Genomic DNA, 26,852 nt, shown 5'->3' on the forward strand with positions numbered 1-26,852 from the left:
CCGGCCAACATGAAATGAGGTCATGAGACGGCCTGCACTAACAGGGTATTGCCAAGGGATAACACAAGAGCGCAGTTTCCTGTACTGCAAATAACAACGGTAAGGAATCTGCGCACAGCACCTAGGTGTAAATTTGTACACCTGTGCTGCGTCTCCTTAAAAAGACTAGTAGTCACGCCTCCACTACTGTTTGACAGTATAATGGGCTAAATAGTGTACGTGTTTAATTCAGCGTGTGCAAGGAGCAAAATTAAATAGAGCAACCTTTGACTTGTGCATCATTAATGCTGTTCAAGGTGTGGCTCTTGTACCTTGCAACACCTGAGGGGGGGGGTTAAAGGTAACCTTTGAAATTGGTTCAACTAGGCTTCGGCCTACACTCTGCTCCTCTACCCCTCCTGCTGACCCTGGGCTCAAACACCGCTAGTTTTTGCCCGGAACTGCTAGCTGCACAGAGAAAAACACCAGCCAATGTGTTAGTGGGGTTCAGCAACGCCAGCTGTTCCCCTGCTGTGTAGTCGGCAACGTGTCCAGCACAAGCCACGCTGGCACAACAGAACAAAAGCTGCCACCAGTGCAGGCTCCGGCCTACACTTTGCTCTTCTCCTCCTCCTGCTGACCCTGGGCTCAAACAACGCCAGTTTCTGCCCGGACATGCTAGCTGCACAGAGAAAAACACCAGCCAATGTGTTAGTGGGGTTCAGCACCGCCAGCGGTTCCTCTGCTGTGTAGTTGGCATCGTGTCCAGCACAAGCCACGCTGGCACAACTGACCAAAAGCTGCCACCAGTGCAGGCTTCGGCCTACACTTTGCTCCTCTCCTCCTCCTGCTGACCCTGGGCTCAAACAACGCCAGTTTCTGCCCGGACATGCTAGCTGCACAGAGAAAAACACCAGCCAATGTGTTAGTGGGGTTCAGCACCGCCAGCTGTTCCCCTGCTGTGTAGCTGGCAACGTGTCCTGCAAACGCCACGCAGGCACATGAACTGAAATTGAAGGGAGCCTGCCCCCCACCCCCCCAGGTGTTTCTATGTATAACAGCCACCTTGTACAGCAGTACTGCTGCATTTGTACAAGGTGGCTGACTTTTTCTCCTTGCACACGTGGAACTCAACAAGTACAAAATGTGTCTCATTACAGACCATTACAATGTCCCTGAGGTGTGACTTTCCTTTTTAATGACACGCAGCACCCCCATTGTTAGCGCTGCCCGTCTCCTGACATCATTGGTTGGCTGGCTGTGCCTGTGCGTCCCCCCTGCCCGACACAACGCCCCCCGTTGTCTCATATATTTTGACTGCGAGGGTGTGATTGATGGGCACGAGCAGTGCATATGTTCCCCTGTCTTCACTCCCCTCCTTCCGCCTTCTTCTGACTGTGCGGCCTCATGGCCGCGGCATGCGATAAGGGATCAGCTGAGGCCGCCCAGTCTGAAGCAGGTGTAAGGACATGTGTGAGCGGCGAACATATTTACTGCACAAGGCCACGAATCCCAGCACCGCAGTGTGACTTTAGGAAAAGCCACTGTGGGTCTGGGATTTATGGCCATCGTTAACCGCACCGGCCAACATGAAATGAGGTCATGAGACGGCCTGCACTAACAGGGTATTGCCAAGGGATAACACAAGAGCGCAGTTTCCTGTACTACAAATAACAACGGTAAGGAATCTGCGCACAGCACCTAGGTGTAAATTTGTACACCTGTGCTGCGTCACCTTAAAAAGACTAGTAGTCACGCCTCCACTACTGTTTGACAGTATAATGGGCTAAATAGTGTACGTGTTTAATTCAGCGTGTGCAAGGAGCAAAATTAAATAGAGCAACCTTTGACTTGTGCATCATTAATGCTGTTCAAGGTGTGGCTCTTGTACCTTGCAACACCTGAGGGGGGGGTTAAAGGTAACCTTTGAAATTGGTTCAACTAGGCTTCGGCCTACACTCTGCTCCTCTACTCCTCCTGCTGACCCTGGGCTCAAACACCGCTAGTTTTTGCCCGGAAATGCTAGCTGCACAGAGAAAAACACCAGCCAATGTGTTAGTGGGGTTCAGCACCGCCAGCTGTTCCCCGCTGTGTAGCCGGCATCGTGTCCAGCACAAGCCACGCTGGCACAACCGACCAAAAGCTGCCACCAGTGCAGGCTTCGGCCTACACTTTGCTCCTCTCCTCCTCCTCCTGCTGACCCTGGGCTCAAACACCGCTAGTTTTTGCCCGGAAATGCTAGCTGCACAGAGAAAAACACCAGCCAATGTGTTAGTGGGGTTCAGCACCGCCAGCTGTTCCCCCGCTGTGTAGCCGGCATCGTGTCCAGCACAAGCCACGCTGGCACAACCGACCAAAAGCTGCCACCAGTGCAGGCTTCGGCCTACACTTTGCTCCTCTCCTCCTCCTGCTGACCCTGGGCTCAAACAACGCCAGTTTCTGCCCGGACATGCTAGCTGCACAGAGAAAAACACCAGCCAATGTGTTAGTGGGGTTCAGCAACGCCAGCTGTTCCCCCGCTGTGTAGCCGGCATCGTGTCCAGCACAAGCCACGCTGGCACAACCGACCAAAAGCTGCCACCAGTGCAGGCTTCGGCCTACACTTTGCTCCTCTCCTCCTCCTCCTGCTGACCCTGGGCTCTAACACCGCTAGTTTTTGCCCGGACATGCAATCTGCACAGAGAAAAACACCAGTCAATGTGTCAGTGGGGTTCAGCAACGCCAGCTGTTCCCCTGCTGTGTAGCTTGCAACGTGACCTGCAAACGCCACGCAGGCACATGAACTGAAATTGAAGGGAGCCTGCCCCCCACCCACAGGTGTTTCTATGTATAACAGCCACCTTGTACAGCAGTACTGCTGCATTTGTACAAGGTGGCTGACTTTTTCTCCTTGCCCACGTGGAACTCAACACGTACAAAATGTGTCTCATTAGAGACCATTACAATGTCCCTGAGGTGTGACTTTCCTTTGTAATGACACGCAGCACCACCCTTGTTAGCGCTGCCCGTCTTTTGACATCATTGGTTAGCTGGCTGCGCCTGTGCATCTCCCCTGCTCAAAACAACGCCCCTCGGTGTCTTATTATTTTGGACAGCGAGGGTGTGATTGATGGGCATGTGCAGTGCATATGTTTGCCTGTGTTCACTCATCTCCTTCCGCCTTCTTCAGACTGGGTGTCCTCATGGCCGCGGCAGGCGATAAGGGATCAGATGAGGCCGCCCAGTCTGAAGCAGGTGTAAGGACATGTGTGAGCGGCAAACATATTTACTGCACCAGGGCACGAATCCCAGCACCGCAGTGTGATTTTTTAAAAACACACTGTGGGTCTGGGATTCATGTCCATCGCTAACCGCAACGGCCAACATGAAATGAGGTCATAAGACAGGAAGCGCTCACAGCGCATGGCCAAAGGATCACAAGAGCGCAGACTCCTGTACAGCAACTAACAACGCTCAGGAAGCTGCGCCCATGCAAAAAGGTGTTGTTTTCGACACCTGTGCTGCTTTTCTTTAAAAAGACAAGTCACGCCTCCACTACTGATTAACAGTATAATGGGCTAAATAGTCTACGTGTTGCATTCAGCTTGTGCAAGTAGACAAATTAATAGAGCAACCTTTTAATTGTGCAGCATTAATGCTGCAGAAGGAGTGGCTCTTGTACTTTGTAACACCTGAGGGGGGGTTAAAGGTAACCTTTGAAATTGGTTCAACTAGGCTTCGGCCTACACTCTGCTCCTCTCCTCCTCCTGCTGACCCTGGGCTCTAACAACGCAAGTTTTTGCCCGGAAATGCTAGCTGCACAGAGAAAAACACCAGCCAATGTGTTAGTGGGGTTCAGCAACGCCAGCTGTTCCCCCGCTGTGTAGCCGGCATCGTGTCCAGCACAAGCCACGCTGGCACAACCGACCAAAAGCTGCCACCAGTGCAGGCTTCGGCCTACACTTTGCTCCTCTCCTCCTCCTCCTGCTGACCCTGGGCTCAAACACCGCTAGTTTTTGCCCGGAAATGCTAGCTGCACAGAGAAAAACACCAGCCAATGTGTTAGTGGGGTTCAGCACCGCCAGCTGTTCCCCCGCTGTGTAGCCAGCATCGTGTCCAGCACAAGCCACGCTGGCACAACCGACCAAAAACTGCCACCAGTGCAGGCTTCGGCCTACACTTTGCTCCTCTCCTCCTCCTCCTGCTGACCCTGGGCTCAAACACCGCTAGTTTTTGCCCGGAAATGCTAGCTGCACAGAGAAAAACACCAGCCAATGTGTTAGTGGGGTTCAGCACCGCCAGCTGTTCCCCTGCTGTGCAGCTTGCAACGTGACCTGCAAACGCCATGCAGGCACATGAACTGAAATTGAAGGGAGCCTGGCCCCCACCCCCAGGTGTTTCTATGTATAACAGCCACCTTGTACAGCAGTACTGCTGCATTTGTACAAGGTGGCTGATGTTTTCTCCTTGCCCACGTGGAACTCAACACGTACAAAATGTGTCTCTTTGAGACTATTCCACTGTCCCTGAGGTGTGACTTTCCTTTCTAATGATACGCAGCACCCCCCTTGGTAGCGCTTCCCGTCTTCTGACATCATTGGTTGGCTACTTGCGCCTGTTCGTCCGCCCTGCCTGAATAAAATGCTCCTCGTTGTCTTAATTATTTTGACTGCGAGGGTGTGATTGATGGGCACGAGCAGTGCATATCTTCGCCTGTCTTAACTCATCTCCTTCCGCCTTCTTCAGACTGTGCAGCCTCATGGCCGCGGCATGCGAGAAGGGATCAGCAGAGGCCGCCCAGTCTGAAGCAGGTGTAAGGACGTGTGTGAGCGGCCAAAATATTTACTGCTCAAGGCCACGAATCCCAGCACCGCAGTGTGGCTTTATGAAAAGACACTGTGGGTCTGGGATTTATGGCCATCGTTAACCGCACCGGCCAACATGAAATGATGTCATAAGATGGGCAGCGCTAACAGGGCATTGCCAAGGGATAACACAAGAGCGCAGACTCCTGTACAGCAAATAACAACGCTCAGGAAGCTGCGCCAAGCACCAAGGCGTTATTTTGGACACCTGTGCTGCGTCTCATCAAAAAACCAAGTCACGCATCCACTACAGTTTGACTGTAGAATGGGGTAAATTGTGTATGTCTTTCATTCAGCGTGTGCAAGTAGACAAATTAAAAGAGCAACCTTTCACTTGTGCAGCATTAATACTGCACAAGGTGTGTCTCTTGTACTTTGTAACACCTGAGGGGGGGGTTAAAGGTTTCCTTTGAAATTGGTTCAACTAGGCTTCGGCCTACACTCTGCTCCTCTCCTCCTCCTCCTGCTTCAACACGGGCTCTAACATCGCTAGTTTTTGCCCGCAAGTGCTAGCTGCACAGAGAAAAACACACGCCATTGTGTTAGTGGGGTTCAGCAACGCCAGCTGTTCCCCCAGTGTGTAGCCGGCAAAGTGTCCTGCAAACGCAACGCAGACACAAAGCTGCCTCCAGTGCAGGCTTCGGCCTACACTCATCTCCCCCTGCTTACCCTTTGCTCCAACACCGCTAGTTGGGGCTCTAGGAAGACAATCTTTAATAGGCAAGGCAACGCATCTGGGTTCCAGCACCGCCAGCTGGTTCTCGGCAGTGTTCTTGTCACAGGTACTCCCTCGTGCCAAGCCTGGTTTCAGCACCGTCAGCTGTTTCCGGGTTGTGTCAACTTCACTGAGACGCCTATGCTTGCCCCGTCGTGTTGCGGTCGGGTTAGCCAACTCCAGGGTGCCTCCAGTTTAGGAGCTTCCTATGTGGGCTGCGTGAACTGGTAGTCAAGGCTGGTTCTGTAGTGCCAGTAGGCCCAGCTCCCCCTGTAGGACTGTTGGGGTTCGGTAACTGCGGCTGCCTCGCGGCCTAGCTGTTCTCTCCTCTCCTGTGGGCCTTGGGGTCCACCACCTGGTTCCAGCACCGTCAGCTGGTTCCGGGCCGAGCCTTTGGCTTAGGTGCCTCCTCCTGGGTATCCGAGTTCCGCCAACGCCAGGCGGTCCTTGGTAGTGCTTTTAAGCGCGGGCACCTACAGCTTAGTAACCGGGTTCCAGCACCGTCAGCTGGTCCTCGGTCGTGCCATTGGCTCTTGCACACTGGGGCAACGCATCCGGGTTCCAGCACCGCCAGCTGGTTCTCTGCAGTGTTTTTGTCACAGGTACTCCCTCGTGCCAAGCCTGGTTTCAGCACCGTCAGCTGTTTCCGGGTTGTGTCAAGCTCACTGAGACACCTATGCTTGCCTCGTCGTGGTGCGGTCGGGTTAGCCAACTCCAGGGTGCCTCCAGTTTAGGAGCTTCCTATGTGGGCTGCGTGAACTGGTAGTCAAGGCTGGTTCTGTAGTGCCAGTAGGCCCAGCTCCCCCTGTAGGACTGTTGGGGTTCGGTAACTGCGGCTGCCTCGCGGCCTAGCTGTTCTCTCCTCTCCTGTGGGCCTTGGGGTCCACCACCTGGTTCCAGCACCGTCAGCTGGTTCCGGGCCGAGCCTTTGGCTTAGGTGCCTCCTCCTGGGTATCCGAGTTCCGCCAACGCCAGGCGGTCCTTGGTAGTGCTTTTAAGCGCGGGCACCTACAGCTTAGTAACCGGGTTCCAGCACCGTCAGCTGGTCCTCGGTCGTGCCATTGGCTCTTGCACACTGGGGCAACGCATCCGGGTTCCAGCACCGCCAGCTGGTTCTCGGCAGTGTTCTTGTCACAGGTACTCCCTCGTGCCAAGCCTGGTTTCAGCACCGTCAGCTGTTTCCGGGTTGTGTCAACTTCACTGAGACGCCTATGCTTGCCCCGTCGTGGTGCGGTCGAGTTAGCCAACTCCAGGGTGCCTCCAGTTTAGGAGCTTCCTATGTGGGCTGCGTGAACTGGTAGTCAAGGCTGGTTCTGTAGTGCCAGTAGGCCCAGCTCCCCCTGTAGGACTGTTGGGGTTCGGTAACTGCGGCTGCCTCGCGGCCTAGCTGTTCTCTCCTCTCCTGTGGACCTTCGGGTCCACCACCTGGTTCCAGCACCGTCAGCTGGTTCCGGGCCGAGCCTTTGGCTTAGGTGCCTCCTCCTGGGTATCCGAGTTCCGCCAACGCCAGGCGGTCATTGGTAGTGCTTTTAAGCGCGGGCACCTACAGCTTAGTAACCGGGTTCCAGCACCGTCAGCTGGTCCTCGGTCGTGCCATTGGCTCTTGCACACTGGGGCAACGCATCCGTGTTCCAGCACCGCCAGCTGGTTCTCGGCAGTGTTCTTGTCACAGGTACTCCCTCATGCCAAGCCTGGTTTCAGCACCGTCAGCTGTTTCCGGGTTGTGTCAACTTCACTGAGACGCCTATGCTTGCCCCGTCGTGGTGCGGTCGAGTTAGCCAACTCCAGGGTGCCTCCAGTTTAGGAGCTTCCTATGTGGGCTGCGTGAACTGGTAGTCAAGGCTGGTTCTGTAGTGCCAGTAGGCCCAGCTCCCCCTGTAGGACTGTTGGGGTTCGGTAACTGCGGCTGCCTCGCGGCCTAGCTGTTCTCTCCTCTCCTGTGGACCTTCGGGTCCACCACCTGGTTCCAGCACCGTCAGCTGGTTCCGGGCCGAGCCTTTGGCTTAGGTGCCTCCTCCTGGGTATCCGAGTTCCGCCAACGCCAGGCGGTCCTTGGTAGTGCTTTTAAGCGCGGGCACCTACAGCTTAGTAACCGGGTTCCAGCACCGTCAGCTGGTCCTCGGTCGTGCCATTGGCTCTTGCACACTGGGGCAACGCATCCGTGTTCCAGCACCGCCAGCTGGTTCTCGGCAGTGTTCTTGTCACAGGTACTCCCTCGTGCCAAGCCTGGTTTCAGCACCGTCAGCTGTTTCCGGGTTGTGTCAACTTCACTGAGACGCCTATGCATGCCCCGTCGGGGTGCGGTCGAGTTAGCCAACTCCAGGGTGCCTCCAGTTTAGGAGCTTCCTATGTGGGCTGCGTGAACTGGTAGTCAAGGCTGGTTCTGTAGTGCCAGTAGGCCCAGCTCCCCCTGTAGGACTGTTGGGGTTCGGTAACTGCGGCTGCCTCGCGGCCTAGCTGTTCTCTCCTCTCCTGTGGACCTTCGGGTCCACCACCTGGTTCCAGCACCGTCAGCTGGTTCCGGGCCGAGCCTTTGGCTTAGGTGCCTCCTCCTGGGTATCCGAGTTCCGCCAACGCCAGGCGGTCCTTGGTAGTGCTTTTAAGCGCGGGCACCTACAGCTTAGTAACCGGGTTCCAGCACCGTCAGCTGGTCCTCGGTCGTGCCATTGGCTCTTGCACACTGGGGCAACGCATCCGTGTTCCAGCACCGCCAGCTGGTTCTCGGCAGTGTTCTTGTCACAGGTACTCCCTCGTGCCAAGCCTGGTTTCAGCACCGTCAGCTGTTTCCGGGTTGTGTCAACTTCACTGAGACGCCTATGCTTGCTCCGTCGTGGTGCGGTCGAGTTAGCCAACTCCAGGGTGCCTCCAGTTTAGGAGCTTCCTATGTGGGCTGCGTGAACTGGTAGTCAAGGCTGGTTCTGTAGTGCCAGTAGGCCCAGCTCCCCCTGTAGGACTGTTGGGGTTCGGTAACTGCGGCTGCCTCGCGGCCTAGCTGTTCTCTCCTCTCCTGTGGACCTTCGGGTCCACCACCTGGTTCCAGCACCGTCAGCTGGTTCCGGGCCGAGCCTTTGGCTTAGGTGCCTCCTCCTGGGTATCCGAGTTCCGCCAACGCCAGGCGGTCCTTGGTAGTGCTTTTAAGCGCGGGCACCTACAGCTTAGTAACCGGGTTCCAGCACCGTCAGCTAGTCCTCGGTCGTGCCATTGGCTCTTGCACACTGGGGCAACGCATCCGGGTTCCAGCACCGCCAGCTGGTTCTCGGCAGTGTTTTTGTCACAGGTACTCCCTCGTGCCAAACCTGGTTTCAGCACCGTCAGCTGTTTCCGGGTTGTGTCAAGCTCACTGAGACACCTATGCTTGCCTCGTCGTGGTGCGGTCGGGTTAGCCAACTCCAGGGTGCCTCCAGTTTAGGAGCTTCCTATGTGGGCTGCGTGAACTGGTAGTCAAGGCTGGTTCTGTAGTGCCAGTAGGCCCAGCTCCCCCTGTAGGACTGTTGGGGTTCGGTAACTGCGGCTGCCTCGCGGCCTAGCTGTTCTCTCCTCTCCTGTGGGCCTTGGGGTCCACCACCTGGTTCCAGCACCGTCAGCTGGTTCCGGGCCGAGCCTTTGGCTTAGGTGCCTCCTCCTGGGTATCCGAGTTCCGCCAACGCCAGGCGGTCCTTGGTAGTGCTTTTAAGCGCGGGCACCTACAGCTTAGTAACCGGGTTCCAGCACCGTCAGCTGGTCCTCGGTCGTGCCATTGGCTCTTGCACACTGGGGCAACGCATCCGAGTTCCAGCACCGCCAGCTGGTTCTCGGCAGTGTTCTTGTCACAGGTACTCCCTCGTGCCAAGCCTGGTTTCAGCACCGTCAGCTGTTTCCGGGTTGTGTCAACTTCACTGAGACGCCTATGCTTGCCCCGTCGTGGTGCGGTCGAGTTAGCCAACTCCAGGGTGCCTCCAGTTTAGGAGCTTCCTATGTGGGCTGCGTGAACTGGTAGTCAAGGCTGGTTCTGTAGTGCCAGTAGGCCCAGCTCCCCCTGTAGGACTGTTGGGGTTCGGTAACTGCGGCTGCCTCGCGGCCTAGCTGTTCTCTCCTCTCCTGTGGGCCTTGGGGTCCACCACCTGGTTCCAGCACCGTCAGCTGGTTCGGGCCGAGCCTTTGGCTTAGGTGCCTCCTCCTGGGTATCCGAGTTCCGCCAACGCCAGGCGGTCCTTGGTAGTGCTTTTAAGCGCGGGCACCTACAGCTTAGTAACCGGGTTCCAGCACCGTCAGCTGGTCCTCGGTCGTGCCATTGGCTCTTGCACACTGGGGCAACGCATCCGGGTTCCAGCACCGCCAGCTGGTTCTCGGCAGTGTTCTTGTCACAGGTACTCCCTCGTGCCAAGCCTGGTTTCAGCACCGTCAGCTGTTTCCGGGTTGTGTCAACTTCACTGAGACGCCTATGCTTGCCCCGTCGTGGTGCGGTCGAGTTAGCCAACTCCAGGGTGCCTCCAGTTTAGGAGCTTCCTATGTGGGCTGCGTGAACTGGTAGTCAAGGCTGGTTCTGTAGTGCCAGTAGGCCCAGCTCCCCCTGTAGGACTGTTGGGGTTCGGTAACTGCGGCTGCCTCGCGGCCTAGCTGTTCTCTCCTCTCCTGTGGGCCTTGGGGTCCACCACCTGGTTCCAGCACCGTCAGCTGGTTCCGGGCCGAGCCTTTGGCTTAGGTGCCTCCTCCTGGGTATCCGAGTTCCGCCAACGCCAGGCGGTCCTTGGTAGTGCTTTTAAGCGCGGGCACCTACAGCTTAGTAATCGGGTTCCAGCACCGTCAGCTGGTCCTCGGTCGTGCCATTGGCTCTTGCACACTGGGGCAACGCATCCGGGTTCCAGCACCGCCAGCTGGTTCTCGGCAGTGTTCTTGTCACAGGTACTCCCTCGTGCCAAGCCTGGTTTCAGCACCGTCAGCTGTTTCCGGGTTGTGTCAACTTCACTGAGACGCCTATGCTTGCCCCGTCGTGGTGCGGTCGAGTTAGCCAACTCCAGGGTGCCTCCAGTTTAGGAGCTTCCTATGTGGGCTGCGTGAACTGGTAGTCAAGGCTGGTTCTGTAGTGCCAGTAGGCCCAGCTCCCCCTGTAGGACTGTTGGGGTTCGGTAACTGCGGCTGCCTCGCGGCCTAGCTGTTCTCTCCTCTCCTGTGGACCTTCGGGTCCACCACCTGGTTCCAGCACCGTCAGCTGGTTCCGGGCCGAGCCTTTGGCTTAGGTGCCTCCTCCTGGGTATCCGAGTTCCGCCAACACCAGGCGGTCCTTGGTAGTGCTTTTAAGCGCGGGCACCTACAGCTTAGTAACCGGGTTCCAGCACCGTCAGCTGGTCCTCGGTCGTGCCATTGGCTCTTGCACACTGGGGCAACGCATCCGTGTTCCAGCACCGCCAGCTGGTTCTCGGCAGTGTTCTTGTCACAGGTACTCCCTCGTGCCAAGCCTGGTTTCAGCACCGTCAGCTGTTTCCGGGTTGTGTCAACTTCACTGAGACGCCTATGCTTGCCCCGTCGTGGTGCGGTCGAGTTAGCCAACTCCAGGGTGCCTCCAGTTTAGGAGCTTCCTATGTGGGCTGCGTGAACTGGTAGTCAAGGCTGGTTCTGTAGTGCCAGTAGGCCCAGCTCCCCCTGTAGGACTGTTGGGGTTCGGTAACTGCGGCTGCCTCGCGGCCTAGCTGTTCTCTCCTCTCCTGTGGGCCTTGGGGTCCACCACCTGGTTCCAGCACCGTCAGCTGGTTCCGGGCCGAGCCTTTGGCTTAGGTGCCTCCTCCTGGGTATCCGAGTTCCGCCAACGCCAGGCGGTCCTTGGTAGTGCTTTTAAGCGCGGGCACCTACAGCTTAGTAACCGGGTTCCAGCACCGTCAGCTGGTCCTCGGTCGTGCCATTGGCTCTTGCACACTGGGGCAACGCATCCGAGTTCCAGCACCGCCAGCTGGTTCTCGGCAGTGTTCTTGTCACAGGTACTCCCTCGTGCCAAGCCTGGTTTCAGCACCGTCAGCTGTTTCCGGGTTGTGTCAACTTCACTGAGACGCCTATGCTTGCCCCGTCGTGGTGCGGTCGAGTTAGCCAACTCCAGGGTGCCTCCAGTTTAGGAGCTTCCTATGTGGGCTGCGTGAACTGGTAGTCAAGGCTGGTTCTGTAGTGCCAGTAGGCCCAGCTCCCCCTGTAGGACTGTTGGGGTTCGGTAACTGCGGCTGCCTCGCGGCCTAGCTGTTCTCTCCTCTCCTGTGGGCCTTGGGGTCCACCACCTGGTTCCAGCACCGTCAGCTGGTTCGGGCCGAGCCTTTGGCTTAGGTGCCTCCTCCTGGGTATCCGAGTTCCGCCAACGCCAGGCGGTCCTTGGTAGTGCTTTTAAGCGCGGGCACCTACAGCTTAGTAACCGGGTTCCAGCACCGTCAGCTGGTCCTCGGTCGTGCCATTGGCTCTTGCACACTGGGGCAACGCATCCGGGTTCCAGCACCGCCAGCTGGTTCTCGGCAGTGTTCTTGTCACAGGTACTCCCTCGTGCCAAGCCTGGTTTCAGCACCGTCAGCTGTTTCCGGGTTGTGTCAACTTCACTGAGACGCCTATGCTTGCCCCGTCGTGGTGCGGTCGAGTTAGCCAACTCCAGGGTGCCTCCAGTTTAGGAGCTTCCTATGTGGGCTGCGTGAACTGGTAGTCAAGGCTGGTTCTGTAGTGCCAGTAGGCCCAGCTCCCCCTGTAGGACTGTTGGGGTTCGGTAACTGCGGCTGCCTCGCGGCCTAGCTGTTCTCTCCTCTCCTGTGGGCCTTGGGGTCCACCACCTGGTTCCAGCACCGTCAGCTGGTTCCGGGCCGAGCCTTTGGCTTAGGTGCCTCCTCCTGGGTATCCGAGTTCCGCCAACGCCAGGCGGTCCTTGGTAGTGCTTTTAAGCGCGGGCACCTACAGCTTAGTAATCGGGTTCCAGCACCGTCAGCTGGTCCTCGGTCGTGCCATTGGCTCTTGCACACTGGGGCAACGCATCCGGGTTCCAGCACCGCCAGCTGGTTCTCGGCAGTGTTCTTGTCACAGGTACTCCCTCGTGCCAAGCCTGGTTTCAGCACCGTCAGCTGTTTCCGGGTTGTGTCAACTTCACTGAGACGCCTATGCTTGCCCCGTCGTGGTGCGGTCGAGTTAGCCAACTCCAGGGTGCCTCCAGTTTAGGAGCTTCCTATGTGGGCTGCGTGAACTGGTAGTCAAGGCTGGTTCTGTAGTGCCAGTAGGCCCAGCTCCCCCTGTAGGACTGTTGGGGTTCGGTAACTGCGGCTGCCTCGCGGCCTAGCTGTTCTCTCCTCTCCTGTGGACCTTCGGGTCCACCACCTGGTTCCAGCACCGTCAGCTGGTTCCGGGCCGAGCCTTTGGCTTAGGTGCCTCCTCCTGGGTATCCGAGTTCCGCCAACACCAGGCGGTCCTTGGTAGTGCTTTTAAGCGCGGGCACCTACAGCTTAGTAACCGGGTTCCAGCACCGTCAGCTGGTCCTCGGTCGTGCCATTGGCTCTTGCACACTGGGGCAACGCATCCGTGTTCCAGCACCGCCAGCTGGTTCTCGGCAGTGTTCTTGTCACAGGTACTCCCTCGTGCCAAGCCTGGTTTCAGCACCGTCAGCTGTTTCCGGGTTGTGTCAACTTCACTGAGACGCCTATGCTTGCCCCGTCGTGGTGCGGTCGAGTTAGCCAACTCCAGGGTGCCTCCAGTTTAGGAGCTTCCTATGTGGGCTGCGTGAACTGGTAGTCAAGGCTGGTTCTGTAGTGCCAGTAGGCCCAGCTCCCCCTGTAGGACTGTTGGGGTTCGGTAACTGCGGCTGCCTCGCGGCCTAGCTGTTCTCTCCTCTCCTGTGGACCTTCGGGTCCACCACCTGGTTCCAGCACCGTCAGCTGGTTCCGGGCCGAGCCTTTGGCTTAGGTGCCTCCTCCTGGGTATCCGAGTTCCGCCAACGCCAGGCGGTCCTTGGTAGTGCTTTTAAGCGCGGGCACCTACAGCTTAGTAACCGGGTTCCAGCACCGTCAGCTAGTCCTCGGTCGTGCCATTGGCTCTTGCACACTGGGGCAACGCATCCGGGTTCCAGCACCGCCAGCTGGTTCTCGGCAGTGTTTTTGTCACAGGTACTCCCTCGTGCCAAACTTGGTTTCAGCACCGTCAGCTGTTTCCGGGTTGTGTCAAGCTCACTGAGACACCTATGCTTGCCTCGTCGTGGTGCGGTCGGGTTAGCCAACTCCAGGGTGCCTCCAGTTTAGGAGCTTCCTATGTGGGCTGCGTGAACTGGTAGTCAAGGCTGGTTCTGTAGTGCCAGTAGGCCCAGCTCCCCCTGTAGGACTGTTGGGGTTCGGTAACTGCGGCTGCCTCGCGGCCTAGCTGTTCTCTCCTCTCCTGTGGGCCTTGGGGTCCACCACCTGGTTCCAGCACCGTCAGCTGGTTCCGGGCCGAGCCTTTGGCTTAGGTGCCTCCTCCTGGGTATCCGAGTTCCGCCAACGCCAGGCGGTCCTTGGTAGTGCTTTTAAGCGCGGGCACCTACAGCTTAGTAACCGGGTTCCAGCACCGTCAGCTGGTCCTCGGTCGTGCCATTGGCTCTTGCACACTGGGGCAACGCATCCGGGTTCCAGCACCGCCAGCTGGTTCTCGGCAGTGTTCTTGTCACAGGTACTCCCTCGTGCCAAGCCTGGTTTCAGCACCGTCAGCTGTTTCCGGGTTGTGTCAACTTCACTGAGACGCCTATGCTTGCCCCGTCGTGGTGCGGTCGAGTTAGCCAACTCCAGGGTGCCTCCAGTTTAGGAGCTTCCTATGTGGGCTGCGTGAACTGGTAGTCAAGGCTGGTTCTGTAGTGCCAGTAGGCCCAGCTCCCCCTGTAGGACTGTTGGGGTTCGGTAACTGCGGCTGCCTCGCGGCCTAGCTGTTCTCTCCTCTCCTGTGGGCCTTGGGGTCCACCACCTGGTTCCAGCACCGTCAGCTGGTTCCGGGCCGAGCCTTTGGCTTAGGTGCCTCCTCCTGGGTATCCGAGTTCCGCCAACGCCAGGCGGTCCTTGGTAGTGCTTTTAAGCGCGGGCACCTACAGCTTAGTAACCGGGTTCCAGCACCGTCAGCTGGTCCTCGGTCGTGCCATTGGCTCTTGCACACTGGGGCAACGCATCCGGGTTCCAGCACCGCCAGCTGGTTCTCGGCAGTGTTCTTGTCACAGGTACTCCCTCGTGCCAAGCCTGGTTTCAGCACCGTCAGCTGTTTCCGGGTTGTGTCAACTTCACTGAGACGCCTATGCTTGCCCCGTCGTGGTGCGGTCGAGTTAGCCAACTCCAGGGTGCCTCCAGTTTAGGAGCTTCCTATGTGGGCTGCGTGAACTGGTAGTCAAGGCTGGTTCTGTAGTGCCAGTAGGCCCAGCTCCCCCTGTAGGACTGTTGGGGTTCGGTAACTGCGGCTGCCTCGCGGCCTAGCTGTTCTCTCCTCTCCTGTGGGCCTTGGGGTCCACCACCTGGTTCCAGCACCGTCAGCTGGTTCCGGGCCGAGCCTTTGGCTTAGGTGCCTCCTCCTGGGTATCCGAGTTCCGCCAACGCCAGGCGGTCCTTGGTAGTGCTTTTAAGCGCGGGCACCTACAGCTTAGTAACCGGGTTCCAGCACCGTCAGCTGGTCCTCGGTCGTGCCATTGGCTCTTGCACACTGGGGCAACGCATCCGGGTTCCAGCACCGCCAGCTGGTTCTCGGCAGTGTTCTTGTCACAGGTACTCCCTCGTGCCAAGCCTGGTTTCAGCACCGTCAGCTGTTTCCGGGTTGTGTCAACTTCACTGAGACGCCTATGCTTGCCCCGTCGTGGTGCGGTCGAGTTAGCCAACTCCAGGGTGCCTCCAGTTTAGGAGCTTCCTATGTGGGCTGCGTGAACTGGTAGTCAAGGCTGGTACTGTAGTGCCAGTAGGCCCAGCTCCCCCTGTAGGACTGTTGGGGTTCGGTAACTGCGGCTGCCTCGCGGCCTAGCTGTTCTCTCCTCTCCTGTGGGCCTTGGGGTCCACCACCTGGTTCCAGCACCGTCAGCTGGTTCCGGGCCGAGCCTTTGGCTTAGGTGCCTCCTCCTGGGTATCCGAGTTCCGCCAACGCCAGGCGGTCCTTGGTAGTGCTTTTAAGCGCGGGCACCTACAGCTTAGTAACCGGGTTCCAGCACCGTCAGCTAGTCCTCGGTCGTGCCATTGGCTCTTGCACACTGGGGCAACGCATCCGGGTTCCAGCACCGCCAGCTGGTTCTCGGCAGTGTTTTTGTCACAGGTACTCCCTCGTGCCAAACTTGGTTTCAGCACCGTCAGCTGTTTCCGGGTTGTGTCAAGCTCACTGAGACACCTATGCTTGCCTCGTCGTGGTGCGGTCGGGTTAGCCAACTCCAGGGTGCCTCCAGTTTAGGAGCTTCCTATGTGGGCTGCGTGAACTGGTAGTCAAGGCTGGTTCTGTAGTGCCAGTAGGCCCAGCTCCCCCTGTAGGACTGTTGGGGTTCGGTAACTGCGGCTGCCTCGCGGCCTAGCTGTTCTCTCCTCTCCTGTGGGCCTTGGGGTCCACCACCTGGTTCCAGCACCGTCAGCTGGTTCCGGGCCGAGCCTTTGGCTTAGGTGCCTCCTCCTGGGTATCCGAGTTCCGCCAACGCCAGGCGGTCCTTGGTAGTGCTTTTAAGCGCGGGCACCTACAGCTTAGTAACCGGGTTCCAGCACCGTCAGCTGGTCCTCGGTCGTGCCATTGGCTCTTGCACACTGGGGCAACGCATCCGGGTTCCAGCACCGCCAGCTGGTTCTCGGCAGTGTTCTTGTCACAGGTACTCCCTCGTGCCAAGCCTGGTTTCAGCACCGTCAGCTGTTTCCGGGTTGTGTCAACTTCACTGAGACGCCTATGCTTGCCCCGTCGTGGTGCGGTCGAGTTAGCCAACTCCAGGGTGCCTCCAGTTTAGGAGCTTCCTATGTGGGCTGCGTGAACTGGTAGTCAAGGCTGGTTCTGTAGTGCCAGTAGGCCCAGCTCCCCCTGTAGGACTGTTGGGGTTCGGTAACTGCGGCTGCCTCGCGGCCTAGCTGTTCTCTCCTCTCCTGTGGGCCTTGGGGTCCACCACCTGGTTCCAGCACCGTCAGCTGGTTCCGGGCCGAGCCTTTGGCTTAGGTGCCTCCTCCTGGGTATCCGAGTTCCGCCAACGCCAGGCGGTCCTTGGTAGTGCTTTTAAGCGCGGGCACCTACAGCTTAGTAACCGGGTTCCAGCACCGTCAGCTGGTCCTCGGTCGTGCCATTGGCTCTTGCACACTGGGGCAACGCATCCGGGTTCCAGCACCGCCAGCTGGTTCTCGGCAGTGTTCTTGTCACAGGTACTCCCTCGTGCCAAGCCTGGTTTCAGCACCGTCAGCTGTTTCCGGGTTGTGTCAACTTCACTGAGACGCCTATGCTTGCCCCGTCGTGGTGCGGTCGAGTTAGCCAACTCCAGGGTGCCTCCAGTTTAGGAGCTTCCTATGTGGGCTGCGTGAACTGGTAGTCAAGGCTGGTTCTGTAGTGCCAGTAGGCCCAGCTCCCCCTGTAGGACTGTTGGGGTTCGGTAACTGCGGCTGCCTCGCGGCCTAGCTGTTCTCTCCTCTCCTGTGGGCCTTGGGGTCCACCACCTGGTTCCAGCACCGTCAGCTGGTTCCGGGCCGAGCCTTTGGCTTAGGTGCCTCCTCCTGGGTATCCGAGTTCCGCCAACGCCAGGCGGTCCTTGGTAGTGCTTTTAAGCGCGGGCACCTACAGCTTAGTAACCGGGTTCCAGCACCGTCAGCTGGTCCTCGGTCGTGCCATTGGCTCTTGCACACTGGGGCAACGCATCCGGGTTCCAGCACCGCCAGCTGGTTCTCGGCAGTGTTCTTGTCACAGGTACTCCCTCGTGCCAAGCCTGGTTTCAGCACCGTCAGCTGTTTCCGGGTTGTGTCAACTTCACTGAGACGCCTATGCTTGCCCCGTCGTGGTGCGGTCGAGTTAGCCAACTCCAGGGTGCCTCCAGTTTAGGAGCTTCCTATGTGGGCTGCGTGAACTGGTAGTCAAGGCTGGTACTGTAGTGCCAGTAGGCCCAGCTCCCCCTGTAGGACTGTTGGGGTTCGGTAACTGCGGCTGCCTCGCGGCCTAGCTGTTCTCTCCTCTCCTGTGGGCCTTGGGGTCCACCACCTGGTTCCAGCACCGTCAGCTGGTTCCGGGCCGAGCCTTTGGCTTAGGTGCCTCCTCCTGGGTATCCGAGTTCCGCCAACGCCAGGCGGTCCTTGGTAGTGCTTTTAAGCGCGGGCACCTACAGCTTAGTAACCGGGTTCCAGCACCGTCAGCTGGTCCTCGGTCGTGCCATTGGCTCTTGCACACTGGGGCAACGCATCCGGGTTCCAGCACCGCCAGCTGGTTCTCGGCAGTGTTCTTGTCACAGGTACTCCCTCGTGCCAAGCCTGGTTTCAGCACCGTCAGCTGTTTCCGGGTTGTGTCAACTTCACTGAGACGCCTATGCTTGCCCCGTCGTGGTGCGGTCGAGTTAGCCAACTCCAGGGTGCCTCCAGTTTAGGAGCTTCCTATGTGGGCTGCGTGAACTGGTAGTCAAGGCTGGTTCTGTAGTGCCAGTAGGCCCAGCTCCCCCTGTAGGACTGTTGGGGTTCGGTAACTGCGGCTGCCTCGCGGCCTAGCTGTTCTCTCCTCTCCTGTGGGCCTTGGGGTCCACCACCTGGTTCCAGCACCGTCAGCTGGTTCCGGGCCGAGCCTTTGGCTTAGGTGCCTCCTCCTGGGTATCCGAGTTCCGCCAACGCCAGGCGGTCCTTGGTAGTGCTTTTAAGCGCGGGCACCTACAGCTTAGTAACCGGGTTCCAGCACCGTCAGCTGGTCCTCGGTCGTGCCATTGGCTCTTGCACACTGGGGCAACGCATCCGGGTTCCAGCACCGCCAGCTGGTTCTCGGCAGTGTTCTTGTCACAGGTACTCCCTCGTGCCAAGCCTGGTTTCAGCACCGTCAGCTGTTTCCGGGTTGTGTCAACTTCACTGAGACGCCTATGCTTGCCCCGTCGTGGTGCGGTCGAGTTAGCCAACTCCAGGGTGCCTCCAGTTTAGGAGCTTCCTATGTGGGCTGCGTGAACTGGTAGTCAAGGCTGGTTCTGTAGTGCCAGTAGGCCCAGCTCCCCCTGTAGGACTGTTGGGGTTCGGTAACTGCGGCTGCCTCGCGGCCTAGCTGTTCTCTCCTCTCCTGTGGGCCTTGGGGTCCACCACCTGGTTCCAGCACCGTCAGCTGGTTCCGGGCCGAGCCTTTGGCTTAGGTGCCTCCTCCTGGGTATCCGAGTTCCGCCAACGCCAGGCGGTCCTTGGTAGTGCTTTTAAGCGCGGGCACCTACAGCTTAGTAACCGGGTTCCAGCACCGTCAGCTGGTCCTCGGTCGTGCCATTGGCTCTTGCACACTGGGGCAACGCATCCGGGTTCCAGCACCGCCAGCTGGTTCTCGGCAGTGTTCTTGTCACAGGTACTCCCTCGTGCCAAGCCTGGTTTCAGCACCGTCAGCTGTTTCCGGGTTGTGTCAACTTCACTGAGACGCCTATGCTTGCCCCGTCGTGGTGCGGTCGAGTTAGCCAACTCCAGGGTGCCTCCAGTTTAGGAGCTTCCTATGTGGGCTGCGTGAACTGGTAGTCAAGGCTGGTTCTGTAGTGCCAGTAGGCCCAGCTCCCCCTGTAGGACTGTTGGGGTTCGGTAACTGCGGCTGCCTCGCGGCCTAGCTGTTCTCTCCTCTCCTGTGGACCTTCGGGTCCACCACCTGGTTCCAGCACCGTCAGCTGGTTCCGGGCCGAGCCTTTGGCTTAGGTGCCTCCTCCTGGGTATCCGAGTTCCGCCAACACCAGGCGGTCCTTGGTAGTGCTTTTAAGCGCGGGCACCTACAGCTTAGTAACCGGGTTCCAGCACCGTCAGCTGGTCCTCGGTCGTGCCATTGGCTCTTGCACACTGGGGCAACGCATCCGTGTTCCAGCACCGCCAGCTAGTTCTCGGCAGTGTTCTTGTCACAGGTACTCCCTCGTGCCAAGCCTGGTTTCAGCACCGTCAGCTGTTTCCGGGTTGTGTCAACTTCACTGAGACGCCTATGCTTGCCCCGTCGTGGTGCGGTCGAGTTAGCCAACTCCAGGGTGCCTCCAGTTTAGGAGCTTCCTATGTGGGCTGCGTGAACTGGTAGTCAAGGCTGGTTCTGTAGTGCCAGTAGGCCCAGCTCCCCCTGTAGGACTGTTGGGGTTCGGTAACTGCGGCTGCCTCGCGGCCTAGCTGTTCTCTCCTCTCCTGTGGACCTTCGGGTCCACCACCTGGTTCCAGCACCATCAGCTGGTTCCGGGCCGAGCCTTTGGCTTAGGTGCCTCCTCCTGGGTATCCGAGTTCCGCCAACGCCAGGCGGTCCTTGGTAGTGCTTTTAAGCGCGGGCACCTACAGCTTAGTAACCGGGTTCCAGCACCGTCAGCTAGTCCTCGGTCGTGCCATTGGCTCTTGCACACTGGGGCAACGCATCCGGGTTCCAGCACCGCCAGCTGGTTCTCGGCAGTGTTTTTGTCACAGGTACTCCCTCGTGCCAAACCTGGTTTCAGCACCGTCAGCTGTTTCCGGGTTGTGTCAAGCTCACTGAGACACCTATGCTTGCCTCGTCGTGGTGCGGTCGGGTTAGCCAACTCCAGGGTGCCTCCAGTTTAGGAGCTTCCTATGTGGGCTGCGTGAACTGGTAGTCAAGGCTGGTTCTGTAGTGCCAGTAGGCCCAGCTCCCCCTGTAGGACTGTTGGGGTTCGGTAACTGCGGCTGCCTCGCGGCCTAGCTGTTCTCTCCTCTCCTGTGGGCCTTGGGGTCCACCACCTGGTTCCAGCACCGTCAGCTGGTTCCGGGCCGAGCCTTTGGCTTAGGTGCCTCCTCCTGGGTATCCGAGTTCCGCCAACGCCAGGCGGTCCTTGGTAGTGCTTTTAAGCGCGGGCACCTACAGCTTAGTAACCGGGTTCCAGCACCGTTAGCTGGTCCTCGGTCGTGCCATTGGCTCTTGCACACTGGGGCAACGCATCCGGGTTCCAGCACCGCCAGCTGGTTCTCGGCAGTGTTCTTGTCACAGGTACTCCCTCGTGCCAAGCCTGGTTTCAGCACCGTCAGCTGTTTCCGGGTTGTGTCAACTTCACTGAGACGCCTATGCTTGCCCCGTCGTGGTGCGGTCGAGTTAGCCAACTCCAGGGTGCCTCCAGTTTAGGAGCTTCCTATGTGGGCTGCGTGAACTGGTAGTCAAGGCTGGTTCTGTAGTGCCAGTAGGCCCAGCTCCCCCTGTAGGACTGTTGGGGTTCGGTAACTGCGGCTGCCTCGCGGCCTAGCTGTTCTCTCCTCTCCTGTGGGCCTTGGGGTCCACCACCTGGTTCCAGCACCGTCAGCTGGTTCCGGGCCGAGCCTTTGGCTTAGGTGCCTCCTCCTGGGTATCCGAGTTCCGCCAACGCCAGGCGGTCCTTGGTAGTGCTTTTAAGCGCGGGCACCTACAGCTTAGTAACCGGGTTCCAGCACCGTCAGCTGGTCCTCGGTCGTGCCATTGGCTCTTGCACACTGGGGCAACGCATCCGGGTTCCAGCACCGCCAGCTGGTTCTCGGCAGTGTTCTTGTCACAGGTACTCCCTCGTGCCAAGCCTGGTTTCAGCACCGTCAGCTGTTTCCGGGTTGTGTCAACTTCACTGAGACGCCTATGCTTGCCCCGTCGTGGTGCGGTCGAGTTAGCCAACTCCAGGGTGCCTCCAGTTTAGGAGCTTCCTATGTGGGCTGCGTGAACTGGTAGTCAAGGCTGGTTCTGTAGTGCCAGTAGGCCCAGCTCCCCCTGTAGGACTGTTGGGGTTCGGTAACTGCGGCTGCCTCGCGGCCTAGCTGTTCTCTCCTCTCCTGTGGGCCTTGGGGTCCACCACCTGGTTCCAGCACCGTCAGCTGGTTCCGGGCCGAGCCTTTGGCTTAGGTGCCTCCTCCTGGGTATCCGAGTTCCGCCAACGCCAGGCGGTCCTTGGTAGTGCTTTTAAGCGCAGGCACCTACAGCTTAGTAACCGGGTTCCAGCACCGTCAGCTGGTCCTCGGTCGTGCCATTGGCTCTTGCACACTGGGGCAACGCATCCGGGTTCCAGCACCGCCAGCTGGTTCTCGGCAGTGTTCTTGTCACAGGTACTCCCTCGTGCCAAGCCTGGTTTCAGCACCGTCAGCTGTTTCCGGGTTGTGTCAACTTCACTGAGACGCCTATGCTTGCCCCGTCGTGGTGCGGTCGAGTTAGCCAACTCCAGGGTGCCTCCAGTTTAGGAGCTTCCTATGTGGGCTGCGTGAACTGGTAGTCAAGGCTGGTTCTGTAGTGCCAGTAGGCCCAGCTCCCCCTGTAGGACTGTTGGGGTTCGGTAACTGCGGCTGCCTCGCGGCCTAGCTGTTCTCTCCTCTCCTGTGGGCCTTGGGGTCCACCACCTGGTTCCAGCACCGTCAGCTGGTTCCGGGCCGAGCCTTTGGCTTAGGTGCCTCCTCCTGGGTATCCGAGTTCCGCCAACGCCAGGCGGTCCTTGGTAGTGCTTTTAAGCGCGGGCACCTACAGCTTAGTAACCGGGTTCCAGCACCGTCAGCTGGTCCTCGGTCGTGCCATTGGCTCTTGCACACTGGGGCAACGCATCCGGGTTCCAGCACCGCCAGCTGGTTCTCGGCAGTGTTCTTGTCACAGGTACTCCCTCGTGCCAAGCCTGGTTTCAGCACCGTCAGCTGTTTCCGGGTTGTGTCAACTTCACTGAGACGCCTATGCTTGCCCCGTCGTGGTGCGGTCGAGTTAGCCAACTCCAGGGTGCCTCCAGTTTAGGAGCTTCCTATGTGGGCTGCGTGAACTGGTAGTCAAGGCTGGTTCTGTAGTGCCAGTAGGCCCAGCTCCCCCTGTAGGACTGTTGGGGTTCGGTAACTGCGGCTGCCTCGCGGCCTAGCTGTTCTCTCCTCTCCTGTGGGCCTTCGGGTCCACCACCTGGTTCCAGCACCGTCAGCTGGTTCTAGGCAGTGTCTTTTGCTCTTGTACCTTCTGCTCCCCATCCTGATTCCAGTAACGTCAGCTGGTTCCGGGCAGAGCCTTTGGCTTAGGTGCCTCCTTCTGGGTATCCAAGTTCCACCAACGTCAGGTGGTCCTTGGTAGTGCTTTCAGGCACGGGTACCTCCTGCTTAGTAACCGGGTTCCAGTAACGTCAGCTGGTCCTCGGTAGTTCCATTGGCTCTTGGACCTTCGGCTACCCATCCGGGTTCCAGTACCGTCAGCTGGTTCTCGGCAGTGTCTTTTGCTCTTGTACCTTCTGCTCCCCATCCTGGTTCCAGTAACGTCAGCTGGTTCCGGGCAGAGCCTTTGGCTTAGGTGCCTCCTTCTGGGTATCCGAGTTCCGCCAACGTCAGGCGGTCCTTGGTTGTGCTTTTTAGCACGGGTACCTCCTGCTTAGTAACCGGGTTCCAGTAACATCAGCTGGTCCTCGGTAGTTCCATAGGCTCTTGAACCTTCGGGTAGCCATCCGAGTTCCAGTTCCATCAGCTGGTTCTTGGCATTTTCTCAGCCTTCTTGTACCTTCTGCTACATTTCCAAGTTGAAGACCCTAAAGTCGACGACCCGGAAGACCACCCCGATGACGACGACGACGACGACCCGGAAGACCACCCCGATGACGACGACGACGACGGCGGAGACGACGATGGAGACTACGACGGCGGAGACGACGACGGCAGAGATGACGACACTGAAGACGACGACCCTGGAGACGACGACATGGAATACCGAGAAGCAGAAGAACAAGAGGCTGCAGAACAAAGAGCAGAAGAACATTAAGCATAACACTTAATATCAGAGCAAAAGATATTATCTAAATTATATGCAGAAGAAGACTAAGCAGTGTATGGGGGTGAGTCCGTTCCTCCTCGTGGTGCCCCTGGATAAAGCCTGATGCTGCAGGCCAAACTGAACGCGGACAAATGTAACTTTTGTGACTGGCAGAACGGAAGGTGTAATCTTCCAACTTTTATAGATAACAACTACGGGAATGCCTGTCACAAATGAGAATATGATGAAGAAGTAGAATAGGAAGAATAATAACAGTGGAATAAAAAGAATATGTAGAATAGGAAGAATAATAATAGTTGAAGAAAATGAATATGAAGAATGTAATAAAAAAAAAAAAATAGGTAGAAGATGAAGAAGAAGATGAATAAGGTGAAGAAGTTGATGTCAAAGATGCTGATGATGATGAAGATGAAAGTGTGGGAAAAGGAAAAAAAAGAAGGGGAAGGTCGTGGAATAGTGAAACATCAATATCTGACAAAATAAAAAAAAATTTACATAGTCAATATCTTTTTCAATCCGAACGTCTTTAAAAAAAAAAAAAATCATGCTATTCTATTTGATTGGACTAATCCTCATTGCCTTTAATGTCTCCGCCACCTCCCCCATACATCCTACATTATTCTTAGTTGTTTTCCTTCATGTAGAATGAACCTACAAGGAAAGAAAGGGTTTATTTTAATTCCGATATTTTGGTCCCATTGACTTGCATTGGGATCGGGTATCGGTATCGGCGATATCCGATATTTTTTGAATATCGGCCGATCCAAACCGATACCGATACTTTCCGATATCGGAAGGTATCGCTCAACACTATTGATGAAGGATTCTCGTTAGGAGTTATTTCAAAGAAACAGAGTGATTTTCTGAAGGTTTCCCATCCAGTAACACCTATTTTATATGGATTACCCAAGATCCATAAAAACAGCATTTCTCCAGCCATGCACCCGATTGTATCCAGCATTGGCTCCACTAATGAACTTATGGGACAATGGCTGGACTCATTATTGCAGCCACTGGTTTTGAGAGTGCCAGGCCACAATAAAGATACCAGGGACATTTTGGATATTTTGACAGAGAAAGAATGGTCATCGGATTTCTCCTGGCTTAGTTGTGACGTGGTTTCTCTATATACTTGTATACCCCATAGTATAGCATTGGAAACCTTACAATTTAATTTACAGAAGTACAGTGGCTACTCCCAAGATCTAATTGAGTATATTTTACAGGTCACATTTTTTCTGTTGACCCACAACTTTTTTTCTTTTAATCGGGCTTATTATTTGCAGCACATGGGTGTGGCGATGGGTGCCAAGTTTTCGCCATCCTTAGCTAATTTGGTGATGGGTTTTTGGGAATTTCATTTTTTGTACTCCACGTGTAATAAACTTATGCCATTTATTTAATGGTACGGGAGATATATTGACGACATGCTTATCATCTGGAAAGGGGATATGTCAGTTATACAAAATTTCGTTAATTATATCAATAATTATGAATATAATATCAAATTTTCTTATGTACATGAAATTTCCAAAATTAACTTTTTAGATTTAGAACTTACGGGCATAGACAAACAATGAATTGCCACTCGTACTTTTTCTAAACCGCTAGCAGGGAACACTATTCTCCACGCAAACAGTAGTCACCCAAAACACACTGTTCAGGCAATTCCGGTAGGAGAATTTACTAGATTAAAGCGCAACTGTAATGATGAAGTTGCTCTTCAACAAGATCTTGCTAAATCCTGTACCAAACTTAAAAAACGCGGCTACCCAAATTGGATGTTGAACCGCGCTCTTAACATTGTGTCCAAGAAAAAACATAAAGATTTAATAAAACCACCTCCAAGTAATAGGGTTCCAGCAAAAATTAGCAACAAGCAATATGCAGAGAAACCTTTTGTATGCTTGCAGTATAGCCCGCAATTTAATGCCATTAAAAGCATAATTCAAAAGTCCTTACCAATCTTATATGAGGACCTGACTCTTGCTAAAATTTTGCACAACATGGTTGTAACATTGTAGCCAGAAAGGCACCCACTCTAGGGAACATTCTCTCACCTAGCATCTTCATTTCAGATAGACCGCAATCCACATGTTTAAAGTGTAAAGGCTGTTACAAATGTAACACAACAAATTGTTCCACATGCAAACATATTGTCACTGGTGAGTCCTTCCAGAACCATAATCACACAAATTCATTTTATGTACAGGATCTCATTAACTGTAACACTCGGAACGTTATCTATAAAATTGATTGCAGTGCATGCGATAAGTCTTATATAGGTTGCACTGTACGGAAATTAAAAAATCGCATCACAGAACATCTATATGACACTTCCAATACAAAAAATATAAATCGCAATATTTCATCTGCTGCTAAACACTTTATTGATTGTCATGCACGGGACACTTCATCTCTCCGGGTAATGGGTCTAGAGAAAATAAAAAAACCTCACCGGGGTGGAGATATCCATAGAATCCTATTAACTCGGGAAGCGTATTGGATCTTTGTTTTGGGCAGACGTTTTCTGGATGGTTTAAACCATAAAAATGAGATAATGTTCCATTATTGATATCTGTCTAATGTCAGCAAATAACACTATTTTGTTTTAATCTATCTTATGTTTATATATGTATTAGCATGCAATTGTTATATGCTTTTTTAGGACCTTCTGATCATGTGACATGTCACCTCTCGGTGATTGGTGCATGTTACTTTATATGCTGGTATGTGCCTCAGGAAAGATCAGCTTGGATAAAGACTGCGCCAGCAGTCGAAACGCATCGCTCTCCTCCCGGGGCTATTGTGAGATCCGTGGAGTATGCACTCTTTTAAATCTCTTCAATAAAATCTGCATTTTTATTTTTTATGAAGCTGGTACATGTGTTTCTTCACTATGGATCTATTGCCTTTCAAGACGGAGTTCCGCGCTTCTGAGAACCGGTGAGCTGGCTTGCTTTTTTCTTTTTCACTTTTAGACAGCACAGAAATATTCAGACAAAGTAACACTTTATGTCTAAGAAATGGAGGCCTCTAGATTTTTTAAAAGCTTTGAAGCAGTTTGACAGATCACAGAAATGTTCACAGACCACATAATGCTGTATGGCTTAAAAATGGAGGCCTACAAAATGTTTAACAGTAGTGTTGAGCATTCCGATACCGCAAGTATCGGGTATCGGCCGATACTTGCGGTATCGGAATTCCGATACCGAGATCCGATATTTTTGTGGTATCGGGTATCGGTATCGGAGGTGTAAAATAAAGAATTAAAATAAAAAATATTGTTATATTCACCTCTCCGGCGGCCCCAGGAACATTACCGCGAGTCACCGGCGTCCGGCAGGCTTCTTTGTTCAAAATGAGCGCCTTTAGGACCTGCGGAATGACGTCGCGGCTTCTGATTGGTCGCGTGCCGCCCATGTGACCGCCACGCGACCAATCAGAAGCCGCGACGTCATTCCTCAGATAAATTCCTAGAATGAGCGCCTTTAGGACCTGTGGAATGACGTCGCGGCTTCTGA

Source organism: Ranitomeya imitator, chromosome 3, assembly GCF_032444005.1.
Source record: "Ranitomeya imitator isolate aRanImi1 chromosome 3, aRanImi1.pri, whole genome shotgun sequence".
NCBI lineage: Eukaryota > Metazoa > Chordata > Amphibia > Anura > Dendrobatidae > Ranitomeya > Ranitomeya imitator.